This window comes from Rhinoderma darwinii, unplaced genomic scaffold (genome assembly GCF_050947455.1).
Source record: "Rhinoderma darwinii isolate aRhiDar2 unplaced genomic scaffold, aRhiDar2.hap1 Scaffold_70, whole genome shotgun sequence".
In the NCBI taxonomy this organism is placed as follows: domain Eukaryota; kingdom Metazoa; phylum Chordata; class Amphibia; order Anura; family Rhinodermatidae; genus Rhinoderma; species Rhinoderma darwinii.
In genome coordinates, this window is record NW_027464260.1 from 187,331 (window position 1) to 209,298 (window position 21,968).

Genomic DNA, 21,968 nt, shown 5'->3' on the forward strand with positions numbered 1-21,968 from the left:
ACTGACGTTAGGAGCTTTAAGATGCCAAAATCCTAGGCCAGAACACTGGCATTGCACTGGCTGGGGATTCCACTCCTGGAGGGAGCCCCTGACGTCACTGTCCATATAGGGATTGTGCTCCTGGAGGATCCCTTGATGTTACTGTCTGTACATAGACAGTGACTTTAGGGGCTTTGTAATGTGAGAATTCCAAGTCGGAGCGTTGGCAGCGCTGTGGCCGGGAATTACGCTTGTAGAGAAAGCCTCTCACTTTACTGTGCATATATGGCTTTAAATATCCATATTTGGCTTTAAACTCTGGAGTCCCCGGCCAGAGCATCGCAAGCACTCACTGGCCGGGAACTCATGACTTGGGAAAGCCCTTGATGTCACTTTCACTATATGGACAGTGATGTTAGGAGTTTAAAAACCCAGGAATCCATGGCCAGAGCGTCGGCAATGCTCTGGTTAGTGATTACTCTCCTGGAACTAGCCCCTGATGTCTGTCAATTGTTATGGTAGTAGTCGGATATGATCTTTAATAAATTGAAACCATTTTTTTAAGCTTTAAGAACAAGGTTTGACAATGATAAGTTCTACCCATGTGTATCTAATGCTGATATGTATCCATGCTCCTTACTCATTTTAATATTGTGTGATTGAACTTGGTAACTTGGTATGCTTGGCTGACTGTACTGTATGATCAGAAGTAGTAACTAGATGTTTAAGAATCAGATTCAGATAAGTTTTAGTAATGATACTTAGTTCAACAGATAGAGAGGTCCTATAGGGGAGGACCAAGTCAATGTGAGCTTGAAACTCTGAACAAATAAATACCAAGTCAGGCAGAGTAAAAAGTACATTTAGATTAAAAAGTTACTATTAAAATACAAACCACACAGCTCTTCAAGGTAGAGTTTGAGAAGCTGCATAATATACCCCCCTGCTACTTCGCCTAAATGGTGAGCAAATAGAAATTTTTCTACCTAAAATGGCAGAAAACACACCATTTTGGAGATGGAAAGGACGGCTAGAGGGGAAATGGAGGAGGCCGTAGTTTTTTAATTACATCTTTTTCCTTGGTGTTTTTTTTTTTTCCATTTGCTAACGATTTAGTCAAAGAAGCTCAAAAGTAAATGTCTTTATAATACATGATATTGTAAAGTAATGTAATGGGAAATTTTGGCGCATGCCCGTTTTGAGTAAAAATTTTAGCTTTTTGAGACATTATGCTGTTTTCGCGTCTTTTCAGCTAGTAAGTCGGGACCAGCGGGAGAGCAGATCTCCTGCATGACATATTTAATTTACACCTGCGGATATTATAGCTGACATCTATGCTAACTGGTGTAGATGTCAGTTTGTGCAGCACTGACAATCCAAGTTGCGCCATATTTATTCAGAGCTGTGGGCTTCTTGGAGTATGTTCACATTCAATTTTTTTCTTTTCGTCAGAGGTATGCGTTGGGAGAAGTCTCTACGTATACCTCCAACGGAAGGCTGTATAGGCATAGAGTGGGATATATCACCTGAACTCCCCGGGCACAGCGTTACTTTAAGCACTAGCCTCGGAAAGCCCCTGATGTTAGCAACGCTCTGACTGGGGATTCTGCACCTAGGGAAGCCCCTGACAACACTGTCCATAAATGGACACTGACGTTAGGAGCTTTAAGATGCCAAAATCCTAGGCCAGAACACTGGCATTGCACTGGCTGGGGATTCCACTCCTGGAGGGAGCCCCTGACGTCACTGTCCATATATGGATTCTGCTTGCTCCTGGAGGATCCCTTGATGTTACTGTCTGTACATAGACAGTGACATTAGGGGCTTTGTAATGTGAGAATTCCAAGTCGGAGCGTTGGCAGCGCTGTGGCCGGGAATTACGCTTGTAGAGAAAGCCTCTCACTTTACTGTGCATATATGGCTTTAAATATCCATATTTGGCTTTAAACTCTGGAGTCCCCGGCCAGAGCATCGCAAGCACTCACTGGCCGGGAACTCCTGACTTGGGAAAGCCCTTGATGTCACTTTCACTATATGGACAGTGATGTTAGGAGTTTAAAAACACAGGAATCCATGGCCAGAGCGTCGGCAATGCTCTGGTTAGTGATTACTCTCCTGGAAGGAGCCCCTGATGTCTGTCAATTGTTATGGTAGTAGTCGGATATGATCTTTAATAAATTTAAACCATTTTTTTAAGCTTTAAGAACAACGTTTGACAATGATAAGTTCTACTCATGTGTATTTAATGCTGATATGTATCCATGATCCTTACTCATTTTAATATTGTGTGATTGAACTTGGTATGCTTGGCTGACTGTACTGTATGATCAGAAGTAGTAACTAGATGTTTAAGAATCAGATTCAGATAAGTTTTAGTAATGATACTTAGTTCAACAGATAGAGAGGTCCTATAGGGGAGGACCAAGTCAATTTGAGCTTGAAACTCTGAACAAATAAATACCAAGTCAGGCAGAGTAAAAAGTAAATTTAGATTAAAAAGTTACTATTAAAATACAAATCACACAGCTCTTCAAGGTAGAGTTTGAGAAGCTGCATAATATACCCTCCTGCTACTTTGCGTAAATGGTGAACAAATAGAAATTTTTCTACCTAAAATGGCAGAAAACACACCATTTTGGAGATGGAAAGGCGGCTAGAGGGGAAATGGAGGAGGCCGTAGTTTTTTAATTAAATTTTTTTCCTTGGTGTTTTTTTTTTCCATTTGCTAACGATTTAGTCAAAGTAGCTCAAAAGTTAATGTCTTTATAATACATGATATTGTAAAGTAATGTAATGGGAAATTTTGGCGCATGCCGGTTTTGAGTAAAAATGTTAGCTTTTTGAGACATTATGCTGTTTTCGCGTCTTTTCAGCTAGTAAGTCGGGACCAGCGGGAGAGCAGATCTCCTGCATGACATATTTAATTTACACCTGCGGATATTATAGCTGACATCTATGCTAACTGGTGTAGATGTCAGTTTGTGCAGCACTGACAACCCAAGTTGCGCCATATTTATTCAGAGCTGTGGGCTTCTTGGAGTATGTTCACATTCAATTTTTTCTTTTCGGCAGAGGTATGCGTTGGGAGAAGTCTCTACGCATACCTCCAATGGAAGGCTGTATAGGCATAGAGTGGGATATATCACCTGAACTCCCCGGGCACAGCGTTACTTTAAGCACTAGGCTCGGAAAGCCCCTGACGTTAGCAACGCTCTGACTGGGGATTCTGCTCTAGGGAAGCCCCTGACAACACTGTCCATAAATGGACACTGACTTTAGGAGCTTTAAGATGCCAAAATCCTAGGCCAGAACACTGGCATTGCACTGGCTGAGGATTCCACTCCTGGAGGGAGCCCCTGACGTCACTGTCCATATATGGATTCTGCTCCTGGTGGATCCCTTGATGTTACTGTCTGTACATAGACAGTGACATTAGGGGCTTTGTAATGTGAGAATTCCAAGTCGGAGCGTTGGCAGCGCTGTGGCCAGGAATTACGCTTGTAGAGAAAGCCTCTCACTTTACTGTGCATATATGGCTTTAAATATCCATATTTGGCTTTAAACTCTGGAGTCCCCGGCCAGAGCATCGCAAGCACTCACTGGCCGGGAACTCCTGACTTGGGAAAGCCCTTGATGTCACTTTCACTATATGGACAGTGATGTTAAGAGTTTAAAAACCCAGGAATCCATGGCCAGAGCGTCGGCAATGCTCTGGTTAGTGATTACTCTCCTGGAAGGAGCCCCTGATGTCTGTCAATTGTTATGGTAGTAGTCGGATATGACCTTTAATAAATTTAAACCATTTTTTAAAGCTTTAAGAACAAGGTTTGACAATGATAAGTTCTACCCATGTGTATCTAATGCTGATATCTATCCATGCTCCTTACTCATTTTAATATTGTGTGATTGAACTTGGTAACTTGGTATGCTTGGCTGACTGTACTGTATAATCAGAAGTAGTAACTAGATGTTTAAGAATCAGATTCAGATAAGTTTTAGTAATGATACTTAGTTCAACAGATAGAGAGGTCCTATAGGGGAGGACCAAGTCAATGTGAGCTTGAAACTCTGAACAAATAAATACCAAGTCAGGCAGAGTAAAAAGTAAATTTAGATTAAAAAGTTACTATTAAAATACAAATCACACAGCTCTTCAAGGTAGAGTTTGAGAAGCTGCATAATATACCCTCCTGCTACTTTGCGTAAATGGTGAACAAATAGAAATTTTTCTACCTAAAATGGCAGAAAACACACCATTTTGGAGATGGAAAGGCGGCTAGAGGGGAAATGGAGGAGGCCGTAGTTTTTTAATTAAATTTTTTTCCTTGGTGTTTTTTTTTTCCATTTGCTAACGATTTAGTCAAAGTAGCTCAAAAGTAAATGTTTTTATAATACATGATATTGTAAAGTAATGTAATGGGAAATTTTGGCGCATGCCCGTTTTGAGTAAAAATTTTAGCTTTTTGAGACATTATGCTGTTTTCGCGTCTTTTCAGCTAGTAAGTCGGGACCAGCGGGAGAGCAGATCTCCTGCATGACATATTTAATTTACACCTGCGGATATTATAGCTGACATCTATGCTAACTGGTGTAGATGTCAGTTTGTGGAGCACTGACAACCCAAGTTGCGCCATATTTATTCAGAGCTGTGGGCTTCTTGGAGTATGTTCACATTCAATTTTTTCTTTTCGTCAGAGGTATGCGTTGGGAGAAGTCTCTACGTATACCTCCAACGGAAGACTGTATAGGCATAGAGTGGGATATATCACCTGAACTCCCTGGGCACAGCGTTACTTTAAGCACTAGGCTCGGAAAACCCCTGACGTTAGCAACGCTCTGACTGGGGATTCTGCTCCTAGGGAAGCCCCTGACAACACTGTCCATAAATGGACACTGAGGTTAGAAGCTTTAAGATGCCAAAATCCTAGGCCAGAACACTGGCATTGCACTGGCTGGGGATTCCACTCCTGGAGGGAGCCCCTCACGTCACTGTTCATATATGGATTCTGCTCCTGGAGGATCCCTTGATGTTACTGTCTGTACATAGACAGTGACATTAGGGGCTTTGTAATGTGAGAATTCCAAGTCGGAGCGTTGGCAGCGCTGTGGCCGGGAATTACGCTTGTAGAGAAAGCCTCTCACTTTACTGTGCATATATGGCTTTAAATATCCATATTTGGCTTTAAACTCTGGAGTCCCCGGCCAGAGCATCGCAAGCACTCACTGGCCGGGAACTCCTGACTTGGGGAAGCCCTTGATGTCACTTTCACTATATGGACAGTGATGTTAGGAGTTTAAAAACCCAGGAATCCATGGCCAGAGCGTCGGCAATGCTCTGGTTAGTGATTACTCTCCTGAAAGGAGCCCCTGATGTCTGTCAATTGTTATGGTAGTAGTCGGATATGATCTTTAATAAATTTAAACCATTTTTTTTAAGCTTTAAGAACAAGGTTTGACAATGATAAGTTCTACCCATGTGTATCTAATGCTGATATGTATCCATGCTCCTTACTCATTTTAATATTGTGTGATTGAACTTGGTAACTCTGTATGCTTGGCTTACTGTACTGTATGATCAGAAGTAGTAACTAGATGTTTAAGAATCAGATTCAGATAAGTTTTAGTAATGATACTTAGTTCAACAGATAGAGAGGTCCTATAGGGGAGGACCAAGTCAATGTGAGCTTGAAACTCTGAACAAATAAATACCAAGTCAGGCAGAGTAAAAAGTAAATTTAGATTAAAAAGTTACTATTAAAATACAAATCACAGAGCTCTTCAAGGTAGAGTTTGTGAAGCTGCATAATATACCCTCCTGCTACTTTGCCTAAATGGTGAGCAAATAGAAATTTTTCTACCTAAAATGGCAGAAAACACACCATTTTGGAGATGGAAAGGACGGCTAGAGGGGAAATGGAGGAGGCCGTAGTTTTTTAATTACATTTTTTTCCTTGGTGTTTTTTTTTTTTCCATTTGCTAACGATTTAGTCAAAGTAGCTCAAAAGTAAATGTCTTTATAATACATGATATTGTAAAGTAATGTAATGGGAAATTTTGGCGCATGCCCGTTTTGAGTAAAAATTTTAGCTTTTTGAGACATTATGCTGTTTTCGCGTCTTTTCAGCTAGTAAGTCGGGACCAGCGGGAGAGCAGATCTCCTGCATGACATATTTAATTTACACCTGCGGATATTATAGCTGACATCTATGCTAACTGGTGTAGATGTCAGTTTGTGCAGCACTGACAACCCAAGTTGCGCCATATTTATTCAGAGCTGTGGGCTTCTTGGAGTATGTTCACATTCAATTTTTTCTTTTCGTCAGAGGTATGCGTTGGGAGAAGTCTCTACGTATACCTCCAACAGAAGGCTGTATAGGCATAGAGTGGGATATATCACCTGAACTCCCCGGGCACAGCGTTACTTTAAGCACTAGGCTCGGAAAGCCCCTGACGTTAGCAACGCTCTGACTGGGGATTCTGCTCCTAGGGAAGCCCCTGACAACACTGTCCATAAATGGACACTGACGTTAGGAGCTTTAAGATGCCAAAATCCTAGGCCAGAACACTGGCATTGCACTGGCTGGGGATTCCACTCCTGGAGGGAGCCCCTGACGTCACTGTCCATATATGGATTCTGCTCCTGGAGGATCCCTTGATGTTACTGTCTGTACATAGACAGTGACATTAGGGGCTTTGTAATGTGAGAATTCCAAGTCGGAGCGTTGGCAGCGCTGTGGCCGGGAATTACGCTTGTAGAGAAAGCCTCTCACTTTACTGTGCATATATGGCTTTAAATATCCATATTTGGCTTTAAATTCTGGAGTCCCCGGCCAGAGCATCGCAAGCACTCACTGGCCGGGGACTCCTGACTTGGGAAAGCCCTTGATGTCACTTTCACTATATGGACAGTGATGTTAGGAGTTTAAAAACCCAGGGATCCATGGCCAGAGCGTCGGCAATGCTCTGGTTAGTGATTACTCTCCTGGAAGGAGCCCCTGATGTCTGTCAATTGTTATGGTAGTAGTCGGATAGGATCTTTAATAAATTTAAACAATTTTTTTAAGCTTTAAGAACAAGGTTTGACAATGATAAGTTCTACCCATGTGTATCTAATGCTGATATGTATCCATGCTCCTTACTCATTTTAATATTGTGTGATTGAACTTGGTAACTTGGTATGCTTGGCTGACTGTACTGTATGATCAGAAGTAGTAACTAGATGTTTAAGAATCAGATTCAGATAAGTTTTAGTAATGATACTTAGTTCAACAAATAGAGAGGTCCTATAGGGGAGGACCAAGTCAATGTGAGCTTGAAACTCTGAACAAATACATACCAAGTCAGGCAGAGTAAAAAGTAAATTTAGATTAAAAAGTTACTATTAAAATACAAACCACACAGCTCTTCAAGGTAGAGTTTGTGAAGCTGCATAATATACCCTCCTGCTACTTTGCCTAAATGGTGAGCAAATAGAAATTTTTCTACCTAAAATGGCAGAAAACACACCATTTTGGAGATGGAAAGGACGGCTAGAGGGGAAATGGAGGAGGCCGTAGTTTTTTAATTACATTTTTTTCCTTGGTGTTTTTTTTTTCCATTTGCTAACGATTTAGTCAAAGTAGCTCAAAAGTAAATGTCTTTATAATACATGATATTGTAAAGTAATGTAATGGGAAATTTTGGCGCATGCCCGTTTTGAGTAAAAATTTTAGCTTTTTGAGACATTATGCTGTTTTTCGCGTCTTTTCAGCTAGTAAGTCGGGACCAGCGGGAGAGCAGATCTCCTGCATGACATATTTAATTTACACCTGCGGATATTATAGCTGACATCTATGCTAACTGGTGTAGATGTCAGTTTGTGCAGCACTGACAACCCAAGTTGCGCCATATTTATTCAGAGCTGTGGGCTTCTTGGAGTATGTTCACATTCAATTTTTTCTTTTCGTCAGAGGTATGCGTTGGGAGAAGTCTCTACGTATACCTCCAACGGAAGGCTGTATAGGCATAGAGTGGGATATATCACCTGAACTCCCCGGGCACAGCGTTACTTTAAGCACTAGGCTCGGAAAGCCCCTGACGTTAGCAACGCTCTGACTGGGGATTCTGCTCCTAGGGAAGCCCCTGACAACACTGTCCATAAATGGACACTGACGTTAGGAGCTTTAAGATGCCAAAATCCTAGGCCAGAACACTGGCATTGCACTGGCTGGGGATTCCACTCCTGGAGGGAGCCCCTGACGTCACTGTCCATATATGGATTCTGCTCCTGGAGGATCCCTTGATGTTACTGTCTGTACATAGACAGTGACATTAGGGGCTTTGTAATGTGAGAATTCCAAGTCGGAGCGTTGGCAGCGCTGTGGCCGGGAATTACGCTTGTAGAGAAAGCCTCTCACTTTACTGTGCATATATGGCTTTAAATATCCATATTTGGCTTTAAACTCTGGAGTCCCCGGCCAGAGCATCGCAAGCACTCACTGGCCGGGGACTCCTGACTTGGGAAAGCCCTTGATGTCACTTTCACTATATGGACAGTGATGTTAGGAGTTTAAAAACCCAGGGATCCATGGCCAGAGCGTCGGCAATGCTCTGGTTAGTGATTACTCTCCTGGAAGGAGCCCCTGATGTCTGTCAATTGTTATGGTAGTAGTCGGATAGGATCTTTAATAAATTTAAACCATTTTTTTAAGCTTTAAGAACAAGGTTTGACAATGATAAGTTCTACCCATGTGTATCTAATGCTGATATGTATCCATGCTCCTTACTCATTTTAATATTGTGTGATTGAACTTGGTAACTTGGTCTGCTTGGCTGACTGTACTGTATGATCAGAAGTAGTAACTAGATATTTAAGAATCAGATTCAGATAAGTTTTAGTAATGATACTTAGTTCAACAGATAGAGAGGTCCTATAGGGGAGGACCAAGTCAATGTGAGCTTGAAACTCTGAACAAATAAATACCAAGTCAGGCAGAGTAAAAAGTAAATTTAGATTAAAAAGTTACTATTAAAATACAAACCACACAGCTCTTCAAGGTAGAGTTTGAGAAGCTGCATAATATACCCTCCTGCTACTTTGCCTAAATGGTGAGCAAATAGAAATTTTTCTACCTAAAATGGCAGAAAACACACCATTTTGGAGATGGAAAGGACGGCTAGAGGGGAAATGGAGGAGGCCGTAGTTTTTTAATTACATTTTTTTCCTTGGTGTTTTTTTTTTCCATTTGCTAACGATTTAGTCAAAGTAGCTCAAAAGTAAATGTCTTTATAATACATGATATTGTAAAGTAATGTAATGGGAAATTTTGGCGCATGCCCGTTTTGAGTAAAAATTTTAGCTTTTTGAGACATTATGCTGTTTTCGCGTCTTTTCAGCTAGTAAGTCGGGACCAGCGGGAGAGCAGATCTCCTGCATGACATATTTAATTTACACCTGCGGATATTATAGCTGACATCTATGCTAACTGGTGTAGATGTCAGTTTGTGCAGCACTGACAACCCAAGTTGCGCCATATTTATTCAGAGCTGTGGGCTTCTTGGAGTATGTTCACATTCAATTTTTTCTTTTCGTCAGAGGTATGCGTTGGGAGAAGTCTCTACGTATACCTCCAACGGAAGGCTGTATAGGCATAGAGTGGGATATATCACCTGAACTCCCCGGGCACAGCGTTACTTTAAGCACTAGGCTCGGAAAGCCCCTGACGTTAGCAACGCTCTGACTGGGGATTCTGCTCCTAGGGAAGCCCCTGACAACACTGCCCATAAATGGACACTGACGTTAGGAGCTTTAAGATGCCAAAATCCTAGGCCAGAACACTGGCATTGCACTGGCTGGGGATTCCACTCCTGGAGGGAGCCCCTGATGTCACTGTCCATATATGGATTCTGCTCCTGGAGGATCCCTTGATGTTACTGTCTGTACATAGACAGTGACATTAGGGGCTTTGTAATGTGAGAATTCCAAGTCGGAGCGTTGGCAGCGCTGTGGCCGGGAATTACGCTTGTAGAGAAAGCCTCTCACTTTACTGTGCATATATGGCTTTAAATATCCATATTTGGCTTTAAACTCTGGAGTCCCCGGCCAGAGCATCGCAAGCACTCACTGGCCGGGGACTCCTGACTTGGGAAAGCCCTTGATGTCACTTTCACTATATGGACAGTGATGTTAGGAGTTTAAAAACCCAGGGATCCATGGCCAGAGCGTCGGCAATGCTCTGGTTAGTGATTACTCTCCTGGAAGGAGCCCCTGATGTCTGTCAATTGTTATGGTAGTAGTCGGATAGGATCTTTAATAAATTGAAACCTTTTTTTTAAGCTTTAAGAACAAGGTTTGACAATGATAAGTTTTACCCATGTGTATCTAATGCTGATATGTATCCATGCTCCTTACTCATTTTAATATTGTGTGATTGAACTTGGTAACTTGGTATGCTTGGCTGACTGTACTGTATGATCAGAAGTAGTAACTAGATGTTTAAGAATCAGATTCAGATAAGTTTTAGTAATGATACTTAGTTCAACAGATAGAGAGGTCCTATAGGGGAGGACCAAGTCAATGTGAGCTTGAAACTCTGAACAAATAAATACCAAGTCAGGCAGAGTAAAAAGTACATTTAGATTAAAAAGTTACTATTAAAATACAAACCACACAGCTCTTCAAGGTAGAGTTTGTGAAGCTGCATAATATACCCTCCTGCTACTTTGCCTAAATGGTGAGCAAATAGAAATTTTGCTACCTAAAATGGCAGAAAACACACCATTTTGGAGATGGAAAGGACGGCTAGAGGGGAAATGGAGGAGGCCGTAGTTTTTTAATTACATTTTTTTCCTTGGTGTTTTTTTTTTTCCATTTGCTAACGATTTAGTCAAAGTAGCTCAAAAGTAAATGTCTTTATAATACATGATATTGTAAAGTAATGTAATTGGAAATTTTGGCGCATGCCCGTTTTGAGTAAAAATTTTAGCTTTTTGAGACATTATGCTGTTTTCGCGTCTTTTCAGCTAGTAAGTCGGGACCAGCGGGAGAGCAGATCTCCTGCATGACATATTTAATTTACACCTGCGGATATTATAGCTGACATCTATGCTAACTGGTGTAGATGTCAGTTTGTGCAGCACTGACAACCCAAGTTGCGCCATATTTATTCAGAGCTGTGGGCTTCTTGGAGTATGTTCACATTAAATTTTTTCTTTTCGTCAGAGGTATGCGTTGGGAGAAGTCTCTACGTATACCTCCAACGGAAGGCTGTATAGGCATAGAGTGGGATATATCACCTGAACTCCCCGGGCACAGCGTTACTTTAAGCACTAGGCTCGGAAAGCCCCTGACGTTAGCAACGCTCTGACTGGGGATTCTGCTCCTAGGGAAGCCCCTGACAACACTGTCCATAAATGGACACTGACGTTAGGAGCTTTAAGATGCCAAAATCCTAGGCCAGAACACTGGCATTGCACTGGCTGGGGATTCCACTCCTGGAGGGAGCCCCTGACGTCACTGTCCATATATAGATTCTGCTCCTGGAGGATCCCTTGATGTTACTGTCTGTACATAGACAGTGGCATTAGGGGCTTTGTAATGTGAGAATTCCAAGTCGGAGCGTTGGCAGCGCTGTGGCCGGGAATTACGCTTGTAGAGAAAGCCTCTCACTTTACTGTGCATATATGGCTTTAAATATCCATATTTGGCTTTAAATTCTGGAGTCCCCGGCCAGAGCATCGCAAGCACTCACTGGCCAGGAACTCCTGACTTGGGAAAGCCCTTGATGTCACTTTCACTATATGGACAGTGATGTTAGGAGTTTAAAAACCCAGGAATCCATGGCCAGAGTGTCGGCAATGCTCTGGTTAGTGATTACTCTCCTGGAAGGAGCCCCTGATGTCTGTGAATTGTTATGGTAGTAGTCGGATATGATCTTTAATAAATTTAAACCATTTTTTTAAGCTTTAAGAACAAGGTTTAACAATGATAAGTTCTACCCATGTGTATCTAATGCTGATATGTATCCATGCTCCTTACTCATTTTAATATTGTGTGATTGAACTTGGTAACTTGCTATGCTTGGCTGACTGTACTGTATGATCAGAAGTAGTAACTAGATGTTTAAGAATCAGATTCAGATAAGTTTTAGTAATGATACTTAGTTCAACAGATAGAGAGGTCCTATAGGGGAGGACCAAGTCAATGTGAGCTTGAAACTTTGAACAAATAAATACCAAGTCAGGCAGAGTAAAAAGTACATTTAGATTAAAAAGTTACTATTAAAATACATACCACACAGCTCTTCAAGGTAGAGTTTGAGAAGCTGCATAATATACCCGCCTGCTACTTTGCATAAATGGTGAGCAAATAGAAATTTTTCTACCTAAAATGGCAGAAAACACACCATTTTGGAGATGGAAAGGACGGCTAGAGGGGAAATGGAGGAGGCCGTAGTTTTTTAATTACATTTTTTTCCTTGGTGTTTTTTTTTTTCCATTTGCTAACGCTTTAGTCAAAGTAGCTCAAAAGTAAACGTCTTTATAATACATGATATTGTAAAGTAATGTAATGGGAAATTTTGGCGCATGCCCGTTTTGAGTAAAAATTTTAGCTTTTTGAGACATTATGCTGTTTTTGCGTCTTTTCAGCTAGTAAGTCGGGACAAGCGGGAGAGCAGATCTCCTGCATGACATATTTAATTTACACCTGCGGATATTATAGCTGACATCTATGCTAACTGGTGTAGATGTCAGTTTGTGCAGCACTGACAACCCAAGTTGCGCCATATTTATTCAGAGCTGTGGGCTTCTTGGAGTATGTTCACATTCAATTTTTTTCTTTTCGTCAGAGGTATGCGTTGGGAGAAGTCTCTACGTATACCTCCAACGGAAGGCTGTATAGGCATAGAGTGGGATATATCACCTGAACTCCCCGGGCACAGCGTTACTTTAAGCACTAGGCTCGGAAAGCCCCTGACGTTAGCAACGCTCTGACCGGGGATTCTGCTCCTAGGGAAGCCCCTGACAACACTGTCCATAAATGGACACTGACGTTAGGAGCTTTAAGATGCCAAAATCCTAGGCCAGAACACTGGCATTGCACTGGGTGGGGATTCCACTCCTGGAGGGAGCCCCTGACGTCACTGTCCATATATGGATTCTGCTCCTGGAGGATCCCTTGATGTTACTGTCTGTACATAGACAGTGACATTAGGGGCTTTGTAATGTGAGAATTCCAAGTCGGAGCGTTGGCAGCGCTGTGGCTGGGAATTACGCTTGTAGAGAAAGCCTCTCACTTTACTGTGCATATATGGCTTTAAATATCCTTATTTGGCTTTAAACTCTGGAGTCCCCGGCCAGAGCATTGCAAGCACTCACTGGCCGGGAACTCCTGACTTGGGAAAGCCCTTGATGTCACTTTCACTATATGGACAGTGATGTTAGGAGTTTAAAAACCCAGGAATCCATGGCCAGAGCGTCGGCAATGCTCTGGTTAGTGATTTCTCTCCTGGAAGGAGCCCCTGATGTCTGTCAATTGTTATGGTAGTAGTCGGATATGATCTTTAATAAATGTAAACCATTTTTTTAAGCTTTAAGAACAAGGTTTGACAATGATAAGTTCTACCCATGTGTTTCTAATGCTGATATGTATCCATGCTCCTTACTCATTTTAATATTGTGTGATTGAACTTGGTAACTTGGTATGCTTGGCTGACTGTACTGTATGATCAGAAGTAGTAACTAGATGTTTAAGAATCAGATTCAGATAAGTTTTAGTAATGATACTTAGTTCAACAGATAGAGAGGTCCTATAGGAGAGGACCAAGTCAATGTGAGCTTGAAACTCTGAACAAATAAATACCAAGTCAGGCAGAGTAAAAAGTAAATTTAGATTAAAAAGTTACTATTAAAATACAAACCACACAGCTCTTCAAGGTAGAGTTTGAGAAGCTGCATAATATACCCTCCTGCTACTTTGCCTAAATGGTGAGCAAATAGAAATTTTTCTACCTAAATTGGCAGAAAACACACCATTTTGGAGATGGAAAGGACGGCTAGAGGGGAAATGGAGGAGGCCGTAGTTTTTTAATTAAATTTTTTTCCTTGGTGTTTTTTTTTTCCCATTTGCTAACGATTTAGTCAAAGTAGTTCAAAAGTAAATGTCTTTATAATACATGATATTGTAAAGTAATGTAATGGGAAATTTTGGCGCATGCCCGTTTTGAGTAAAAATTTTAGCTTTTTGAGACATTATTCTGTTTTCGCGTCTTTTCAGCTAGTAAGTCGGGACCAGCGGGAGAGCAGATCTCCTGCATGACATATTTAATTTACACCTGCGGATATTATAGCTGACATCTATGCTAACTGGTGTAGATGTCAGTTTGTGCAGCACTGACAACCCAAGTTGCGCCATATTTATTCAGAGCTGTGGGCTTCTTGGAGTATGTTCACATTCAATTTTTTCTTTTCGTCAGAGGTATGCGTTGGGAGAAGTCTCTACGTATACCTCCAACGGAAGGCTGTATAGGCATAGAGTGGGAAATATCACCTGAACTCCCCGGGCACAGCGTTACTTTAAGCACTAGGCACTAGGCTCGGAAAGCTGCGGACGTTAGCAACGCTCTGACTGGGGATTCTGCTCCTAGGGAAGCCCCTGACAACACTGTCCATAAATGGACACTGACGTTAGGAGCTTTAAGATGTCAAAATCCTAGGCCAGAACACTGGCATTGCACTGGGTGGGGATTCCACTCCTGGAGGGAGCCCCTGACGTCACTGTCCATATATGGATTCTGCTCCTGGAGGATCCCTTGATGTTACTGTCTGTACATAGACAGTGACATTAGGGGCTTTGTAATGTGAGAATTCCAAGTCGGAGCGTTGGCAGCGCTGTGGCTGGGAATTACGCTTGTAGAGAAAGCCTCTCACTTTACTGTGCATATATGGCTTTAAATATCCTTATTTGGCTTTAAACTCTGGAGTCCCCGGCCAGAGCATTGCAAGCACTCACTGGCCGGGAACTCCTGACTTGGGAAAGCCCTTGATGTCACTTTCACTATATGGACAGTGATGTTAGGAGTTTAAAAACCCAGGAATCCATGGCCAGAGCGTCGGCAATGCTCTGGTTAGTGATTACTCTCCTGGAAGGAGCCCCTGATGTCTGTCAATTGTTATGGTAGTAGTCGGATATGATCTTTAATAAATTTAAACCATTTTTTTAAGCTTTAAGAACAAGGTTTGACAATGATAAGTTCTACCCATGTGTTTCTAATGCTGATATGTATCCATGCTCCTTACTCATTTTAATATTGTGTGATTGAACTTGGTAACTTGGTATGCTTGGCTGACTGTACTGTATGATCAGAAGTAGTAACTAGATGTTTAAGAATCAGATTCAGATAAGTTTTAGTAATGATACTTAGTTCAACAGATAGAGAGGTCCTATAGGGGAGGACCAAGTCAATGTGAGCTTGAAACTCTGAACAAATAAATACCAAGTCAGGCAGAGTAAAAAGTACATTTAGATTAAAAAGTTACTATTAAAATACAAACCACACAGCTCTTCAAGGTAGAGTTTGAGAAGCTGCATAATATACCCTCCTGCTACTTTGCCTAAATGGTGAGCAAATATAAATTTTTCTACCTAAAATGGCAGAAAACACACCATTTTGGAGATGGAAAGGACGGCTAGAGGGGAAATGGAGGAGGCCGTAGTTTTTTAATTACATTTTTTTCCTTGGTGTTTTTTTTTTTCCATTTGCTAACGATTTAGTCAAAGTAGCTCAAAAGTAAATGTCTTTATAATACATGATATTGTAAAGTAATGTAATGGGAAATTTTGGCGCGTGCCCGTTTTGAGTAAAAATTTTAGCTTTTTGAGACATTATGCTGTTTTCGCGTCTTTTCAGCTAGTAAGTCGGGACCAGCGGGAGAGCAGATCTCCTGCATGACATATTTAATTTACACCTGCGGATATTATAGCTGACATCTATGCTAACTGGTGTAGATGTCAGTTTGTGCAGCACTGACAACCCAAGTTGCGACATATTTATTCAGAGCTGTGGGCTTCTTGGAGTATGTTCACATTAAATTTTTTCTTTTCGTCAGAGGTATGCGTTGGGGAAGTCTCTACGTATACCTCCAACGGAAGGCTGTATAGGCATAGAGTGGGATATATCACCTGAACTCCCCGGGCACAGCGTTACTTTAAGCACTAGGCTCGGAAAACCCCTGACGTTAGCAACGCTCTGACTGGGGATTCTGCTCCTAGGGAAGCCCCTGACAACACTGTCCATAAATGGACACTGACGTTAGGAGCTTTAAGATGCCAAAATCCTAGGCCAGAACACTGGCATTGCACTGGCTGGGGATTCCACTCCTGGAGGGAGCCCCTGACGTCACTGTTCATATATGGATTCTGCTCCTGGAGGATCCCTTGATGTTACTGTCTGTACATAGACAGTGACATTAGGGGCTTTGTAATGTGAGAATTCCAAGTCGGAGCGTTGGCAGCGCTGTGGCCGGGAATTACGCTTGTAGAGAAAGCCTCTCACTTTACTGTGCATATATGGCTTTAAATATCCATATTTGGCTTTAAACTCTGGAGTCCCCGGCCAGAGCATCGCAAGCACTCACTGGCCGGGAACTCCTGACTTGGGAAAGCCCTTGATGTCACTTTCACTATATGGACAGTGATGTTAGGAGTTTAAAAACCCAGGAATCCATGGCCAGAGCGTCGGCAATGCTCTGGTTAGTGATTACTCTCCTGGAAGGAGCCCCTGATGTCTGTCAATTGTTATGGTAGTAGTCGGATATGATCTTTAATAAATTTAAACCATTTTTTTAAGCTTTAAGAACAAGGTTTGACAATGATAAGTTCTACCCATGTGTATCTAATGCTGATATGTATCCATGCTCCTTACTCATTTTAATATTGTGTGATTGAACTTGGTAACTTGGTATGCTTGGCTGACTGTACTGTATGATCAGAAGTAGTAACTAGATGTTTAAGAATCAGATTCAGATAAGTTTTAGTAATGATACTTAGTTCAACAGATAGAGAGGTCCTATAGGGGAGGACCAAGTCAATGTGAGCTTGAAACTCTGAACAAATAAATACCAAGTCAGGCAGAGTAAAAAGTACATTTAGATTAAAAAGTTACTATTAAAATACAAACCACACAGCTCTTCAAGGTAGAGTTTGAGAAGCTGTATAATATACCCTCCTGCTACTTAGCCTAAATGGTGAGCAAATATAATTTTTTCTACCTAAAATGGCAGAAAACACACCATTTTGGAGATGGAAAGGACGGCTAGAGGGGAAATGGAGGAGGCCGTAGTTTTTTAATTACATTTTTTTCCTTGGTGTTTTTTTTTTTCCATTTGCTAACAATTTAGTCAAAGAAGCTCAAAAGTAAATGTCTTTATAATACATGATATTGTAAAGTAACGTAATGGGAAATTTTGGCGCATGCCCGTTTTGAGTAAAAATTTTAGCTTTTTGAGACATTATGCTGTTTTCGCGTCTTTTCAGCTAGTAAGTCGGGACCAGCGGGAGAGCAGATCTCCTGCATGACATATTTAATTTACACCTGCGGATATTATAGCTGACATCTATGCTAACTGGTGTAGATGTCAGTTTGTGCAGCACTGACAACCCAAGTTGCGCCATATTTATTCAGAGCTGTGGGCTTCTTGGAGTATGTTCACATTCAATTTTTTCTTTTCGTCAGAGGTATGCGTTGGGAGAAGTCTCTACGTATACCTCCAACGGAAGGCTGTATAGGCATAGAGTGGGATATATCACCTGAACTCCCCTGGCACAGCGTTACTTTAAGCACTAGGCTCGGAAAGCCCCTGATGTTAGCAACGCTCTGACTGGGGATTCTGCTCCTAGGGAAGCCCCTGACAACACTGTCCATAAATGGACACTGACGTTAGGAGCTTTAAGATGCCAATATCCTAGGCCAGAACACTGGCATTGCACTGGCTGGGGATTCCACTCCTGGAGGGAGCCCCTGACGTCACTGTCCATATATGGATTCTGCTCCTGGAGGATCCCTTGATGTTACTGTCTGTACATAGACAGTGACATTAGGGGCTTTGTAATGTGAGAATTCCAAGTCGGAGCGTTGGCAGCGCTGTGGCCAGGAATTACGCTTGTAGAGAAAGCCTCTCACTTTACTGTGCATATATGGCTTTAAATATCCATATTTGGCTTTAAACTCTGGAGTCCCCGGCCAGAGCATCGCAAGCACTCACTGGCCGGGAACTCCTGACTTGTGAAAGCCCTTGATGTCACTTTCACTATATGGACAGTGATGTTAGGAGTTTAAAAACCCAGGAATCCATGGCCAGAGCGTCGGCAATGCTCTGGTTAGTGATTACTCTCCTGGAAGGAGCCCCTGATGTCTGTCAATTGTTATGGTAGTAGTCGGATATGATCTTTAATAAATTTAAACCATTTTTTTAAGCTTTAAGAACAAGGTTTGACAATGATAAGTTCTACCCATGTGTATATTTTCTTTTCAATTTTCTTTTTATTGTTTTAAACAAAAGTGAATCATACAACTGAATAGCAAAAGGTTGATTTAACAGCATATGAAGGTACAATCAAGCAAATGATAAGTGTCAATTTATACAGTGTAACATTGAATACGCAGCTATGCCGTAACATTCAGGTTAAGATACAAATTTGGATCAATACATTATAAGAGTATAATAATAGTACTCGGTTGTAAAGGGGCCAAATGGGGGGAGGGTAGGGGGAAAAATGAACGAGAGGGAGTAGGAGGGGAAGGGGTTGAGAGAGATTTACAAGATAATTTTTTCTGTAATATCGGTTACAGTTATACAACTTAGTCGCAAACTAACAAATCCAACAAGGTGACCCATCGGATCTGGCTATTGTGTATTCAAGGCTACGTCCAAGAACTGATCTGAGGAGCGGAATATTGTCCAGGGTCTCCAGATCTCTATAAATTTAGTATATGAGCGGTTAGAGAGTGCTGCTATTTCTTCTATATAGTAAATTTGCTCTACCTTGTTTATCCATTGAGAGAGCGTGGGGACTTGCATCGATCTCCAGTTTGGGGGGATGAGAAGTTTGGCCCCCGATAAGAGGTGTTTAACGAGAGTGTTTGTGGATTTACTTATTTTTGCCAATGGAAGGTTAAGAAAGATGGTAGCTGGGGGTATTTGGATTGAGATGGCACATATTCTTGCTATAAGATCTAATACAGGTATCCAATAACGTTGGATCTTAGCGCATGACCACCAGATATGGATGTAAGATCCGGTTTCCCCCAAACATCTCCAACATGTGTCTGGGATGGAAGGGTACCAGAGATGTGTTTTATCCGGTGTGGTATACCATCGTGACACTAACTTATAAGAGTTTTCTTGTGTTTTAATACACTGGGAGGGACCATGGGAATTCCTGTAAAGGATATTTGTATCTTTTTTATTTAAGGTAATGGAGAGATCCTTTTCCCAGAGTGCGATATATGATCTTTTGAAAGGGACGTTCCTATTAATTAACAATTTATAAATCTGAGAAACACATTTCCGTGGGTTTTTTACTTGTCCGAGGAAGGATTCAAAGATAGTCAAGGGTCTTTCCAAGGAACCTGCTGTGAGGTATGGTAGGTTTGCTTGTTTTAGGGACATATAGTGCATTAAATGGAGATTCGGAAGGTTTGGATTTTCGGTCCAAGTCTGTAAGGATATGATCGTCCCATCAGCTAGTATGGAGTCTAGAGTATCAGTCAATCTGACCGAAGGGTTACTAGTGTCACTTCCCAAACCCTCTTGGTATAAATCCACCAAGTCTGAGATACGTGTCAGTGGGGATGGTGTGGGAACCAGTAGGTCCCTAAAGAGAGAGAGTGATTTTATTGTTAACTTGGTCAGAGCATTTTTAAATGAAAGGTTTGTTATGCTGTCTGGGTGTGCAAGTAGCAATGCTCTGAGAGGAACAGGGGCTAGGAGTTCCTCAATTGAGACCCATAATTTATTCTCCCGTTTCCGAAACCAGTCTACAGTCCTGGATATCGAAGCCGTGTGGTAATAGTTCTTAAAATCAGGAGCCCCAATTTCTCCCAGGGATTTAGGCAGTGAAAGCGTCTCTGCACTAATTTTGGGGTGCCTGCCATTCCAAATATATTGAAATATCATTGAGCGAAGTTTCGTGAAGTAAGATTGTGGAATGTGAATAGGTAACATTTGGAATAGGTAGTTAAATTTGGGGAGGATTAACCCTTTAATCAAGTTTTTCCTGCCCATCCAGGAAATAAAGGGAGCTAACCAGGATTCTATAATGACTTTAGTGCCGGCCAAGAGAGGGAGATAGTTTAAGGCGAAGTGGTCAGGCCAATGTTTACACAATTTGACTCCCAAGTACGTAATGCATTTTGGAGGCCACTTAATTGGATATCGGGATTCTAGTAATCGTGTCGTAGAGTTAGAAACATTGATCCCTAAGGCTTCGGATTTTTCTGCGTTGATTTTGAAATTGGACAGAGCACTAAATTTAGAAAAAATTTCGAGGACTGCCGGTATTTCTGAAATCGGGTCAGACATGATTATGAGTAAATCATCTGCAAATACTGCTGTCTTGTGATGTGTTGATTGAGTTGTGATACCTTTTATATCTGGGTGTTGTCTGATAGTTTGGATTAATGACTCCATCACAAGGACAAACAGAAGTGGTGATAGCGGGCAGCCTTGTCTAGTTCCATTTAGGATTTGAAAGCTAGATGAGAGGGTTCCGTTAATACGGAGTTTAGCTGTTGGGGTGATATACATTTGTAGTATAGCTTGGGTGAAAATTTTAGGAATTCCAAATCGGTCTAAGGTTTCTTCCATAAAGGTCCACTCTACCCTGTCGAAGGCCTTCTCTGCATCAGTGCTCAGGAATGTCATAGATCTGTTCTTCTCCTTAGCTAACTGTAGTAAATGCAATAGTCGTAGAGAGTTATCTTTCCCTTCCCTGCCGGAAACGAATCCCACTTGTTCCGGAGCAATCAAGTCCGGTAGTATCGGACTTAATCGATTGGCTAAGAGTTTTGCGAATATTTTTAGGTCAGTATTTAAAAGTGAGATAGGTTTGTAGTTACTACATAAGTCAGGGTCCTTACCGTCTTTGTGAATCAGGGTAATATGCGCTTCTAGAGTCTGTCTAGGAAAGCTAGAACCTTGTAGTATAGAGTTACACAAACCAAGGAGATGAGGTAGTAGTTCTTTCTGAAATACTTTATAGTAATGTATGGGAAGTCCGTCTGGTCCTGGACTTTTTCCCGAAGGGCACTTCGACAGGATAGACTGGAGCTCAGACTCCGTGACCGATTTCTGCAGAGTGGCTTGTTGTGTAGGGGAAAGTTGGGGCAAAGTTAGGGACGCAAGAAATGAGTTAATGATTTGTTTCCTACTGCTCCGCTCTCCATCAGTCTCTTGAGATCGAATTTGATAGAGGGAGGAGTAATAATTTACAAAAGCCTCTGAAATCAGATCAGTGTCGCTAGTTTTCAAACCATTAGGCAATTTCAGGGAGTGAATATAAGACCTGGATTTCCTCTTCTTTATCAACGAAATCATGAGTTTGGAGACTTTATCTCCGCGTATGAATATTTGATTTTTCCAATTAGAATAGAATTTGGCAGACTGCTTATTGAGTAAATCTTTTAGGCCTGTCTTTTGACCGTGAGCGAGGCGAGGACATCTAGTGTTTGTACATTTTTGTGTTGCCTCTCCAGCTGAGAGATTTCCTCATATAACGCCGAAAGTTTCCGTCTTCTACTGCTATTTTGATACGAGCCAATAGAAATGAATTCACCTCTAATCACTGCCTTGTGGGCCTCCCAGATCACCGGCATAGGACATTGCTCTATAGTATTGATTTGGAAATAAGATAGTATAGCCGAACCGGCGGAGGCAGAGGGACGGCGTTGATCCGGAACAGACCGGCTGACAAAAGGAGGCTGGGGATGGGGGACTGAACCAGGTGTCGTAGA

General features: G+C 41.7%; 1 protein-coding gene across 5 annotated transcripts in view; it reads left to right on the forward strand.

The window, feature by feature from the left end:
* The window catches only part of LOC142728935 (uncharacterized), a 500,634-nt gene that overhangs the window by 97,833 nt on the left and 380,833 nt on the right, over nucleotides 1-21,968 (forward strand). The gene's annotated exons all lie outside the window — the stretch shown is intronic.